Source organism: Chaetura pelagica, unplaced genomic scaffold, assembly GCF_000747805.2.
Source record: "Chaetura pelagica isolate M959 unplaced genomic scaffold, ChaPel_1.0 scaffold37, whole genome shotgun sequence".
In the NCBI taxonomy this organism is placed as follows: Eukaryota; Metazoa; Chordata; class Aves; order Apodiformes; family Apodidae; genus Chaetura; species Chaetura pelagica.
Genome location: NW_009954567.1, coordinates 4,104,580 through 4,107,824, shown reverse-complemented (window position 1 = coordinate 4,107,824; position 3,245 = coordinate 4,104,580).

Sequence of the window (3,245 nt, the reverse complement as noted above, 5' to 3'; positions counted from 1 at the left end):
CTTTCTTGACAAGTGTCTTATATATTTCATTTTCTTGCTATGATGGACTTTAAATTATTTAAGCATTTTTTGTTATGCAGTTATGTTAATCTCTGTGTACTTCTATGGAGTAATTGAGCCTTTAAGCATCTGGACTATAAACTGGCAGCTTTATATATTATTACTCTATTGGAAGTTTCTCTTAGAAGAATCCCATTTATCGTTTAAGGAACATGTGTAAACACAGCTTTTAGGAAAATCTTTTTAAGATAATGGCAACCACTTCATTGACTTATCATAAAATATTATTCCTATTAATAATTATGTTACCAGGACGAATTCAGAGAAATGCCACCGGAATAAATATTACCTGAAATACTTAAGCCCCAAGCATCTTAGCACTTTAGTATTTATACCCACCCCTAAAATAGTACATAGGAAATAAGTGCCATGTTACAAGCCTATCGTAATTTTAATTTTGATTTATCATTGAATACAGCACACACATTATTTATTCAGGTATTTAAGAGAGTGAAATGAGCATAATAGCTAAGCTTGAAAATGAAGCTTCACACCAAAAGTAAGTATGCAAAGTAAAGCACCCACACACAAAAATTAGTGTCACTACACCTACAATAAAGCAAATATTAAGAATCATCCATCTTTATTGTAACCTGTATTTCAAACAAAGGGAAGGAAAATTCATTCACAGAGGCCTGCAGAAACTTCCATGAATGACCTAGAGCCTTCACACAATGCCTAAAAAACAGTGCATCTCCACTTCTGGAATACAGCTTTATAGATTTTAACTTTCCTACTAAAGCCACAATGTTCCTGGGATTTCCCAGCTCCAAGTTACAGTTCAGTCTGTTCATATAGCCTATAGCAACTTCATAGATCTGCTAACAGTTACCAAAAGATCAACACAAGGAGAATTACACAGTTTCTGGCTGCAAGGTATGGTCATAGAAGACCTACTACAGTTTTAGACAAAAATATATGTTTGCTGAACTTTACTCTCACCACAGGCTTTTAAAAGCTGACTTTAAATACATTTTACACAAATTCCTTGGTAGTATTAAATGAGCATGACCCCTGTTCCAACTACTAATTGCAGTGAATACAAAATTAAATTTTATTAATACAATAATAACACAGATTTCCAACACAGACTGAGGGAGAAGTGAGAAAGTTCTTGGTTTTTATCCATCAGGCAAGAAAAGAATTTTAGTAAGAACTACAACTATAACCCAAAAGAGGTATTTAACCCATATAGGCTCTCACCCCAAAAGCAAGATACAAACAGAACACCCTAGATTTATGAATCTGCAAGTACCTTCTGTTTTGCCAATTGAGGCATAGTTTGTGACATACTACATTAAGAGAAGGATTCACCCAGTGAGATTAATTGCTTTAAAAGAAATTGCTCTAAAATTAGGAACCTAAAACTATATTTAGACAATTCAGTTCTTGTCCCAGTTTTCAACGGTTTCCTTATCTGGAGAGAGCAACAGGGTGATCACCTCTTTCAGAACAACCAGGCCACCTAATTACAGTGTCTTGCCCGAGTTTCTTGAATTCAGTTTAATTATTGACTGCATAAATAGACTCCATCTCCAAACAGTGTTTAAAGTGCAACTTACACTGAAGGAAAAGAAAGATAAGTAAAGGGTTTCAAAGAAGAATATATCCAAGAAAATTAGGGGAAAGGTAATCAGATTTCATCACTACTGCTTAATTTTTTATACCTATCATTACTGAATAATCCTAACTTAATCAGAATTGAATCTTTGAATTCAATTCTTATGCAGTTACGCAATGACTTGAAAAAAAAACATAAATTTTTCCTAAAAATGCAAGCAAATCACTGAAATACATAAATACATGCTTTTACTCGAAAAAATCAGGAAAATTATGGTAGATTTTCCACTCCTACAAACTTATGAGAAAACCAAATCTGTTTGATTTCTTACAAAACTTGTATTACCTTACTGGAGATTTTGTTTAAGTTGACACAGAAAAGAAAAAGTGATTTAAGGTTAAGACTCTAGGAGTCAATAACAAGAAGTAAATTCTTTTTTCTCCATCTCAATAATAGTTACTCTGACTCAGTAAAACTTGCAATTTGTAATCCATCTACAGTAGACATTTTAATGCAAAATTAAAATTATAAACCACCAAAATACAAAAGCATTTCAGATGTCTTAATGTTGCAGTAGGGGGAAAAAAGAGTCCCTTTTTCTTCTTTTCATACAACATTTGGAGATTGACATTAAATTTCAATCAGTACTGCTTAAAAAAAATCCAGGTGGATCTGCAGCAAAAAAATGCAGTCAAACTGTTCCATATAGTGTTATCTGACAAATAATCATAGAATCATGGAATGGTTTGGGCTGGAAGGCACCTTAAAGATGATCTAGTTCCAAGCCCCCTGCATGGGCAGTGACACCTCCCTCTAGACTATAATGCTCCAAGTCCCATCCAGCATGGCCTTGAACACTTCCAGGGAGGAGGCATCCACAACCTCCCTGGGCAACCTGTTCCAGTGTCTCGCCACCCTCACATGAAACAGCTTTTTTCTAATGTGTAGCCTAAATCTATCCTCTTCCAGTTTAAAACCATTACCCCTTGTCGTATCACTACACACCCTTGTAAAAAGCTTCTCCCCAGCTTCCCTGCAGACCCCCTTCAGGCACTGGAAGGCAGCTATAACGTCTCCCCAGAGCCTTTTTGGGGCTGCACAATCCCAGCTCTCTTAGCTTGTCTTCATAGGAGAGGTGCTGCAGCCCTCTGAGCACGTCCGTGGCCCTTCTCTGGACACAGCACTCCAGGTGGGGTCTTACAAGAGCAAAGGCTCCCCCTTGACCTGCTGACCACAGATCTTTGATGCAGCCCAGGACACAGTTGGCTTTCCGGACTGAAAGTGCACATTGGCAGCACACATGGAGCTTCTTGTCAACTAACACCCCCAAGTCCTTCTCCTCAGTGCTGTTCTCAATCCATTCTCCACCGAGCCTGTATTTGTACTTGGGATTGCCACTGATTTCAGTAAAGCATTTGACACCGTCTCCCACAGCATCCTTGTAGATAACTTGATCAAGTATGTGTTTAGTGATCAGGTAGTGAGGTGGATCAGGAACTGGTTGAAAGGAAGGAGTCAGAGAGCTGTAGTCAGTGGGGCAGAATCTGGTTAGAGGTGTGTGACTAGTGGAGTCCCTCAGGGGTCGGTACTGGGATCGGTGTTGTTCAACATCTTCATCAATGAC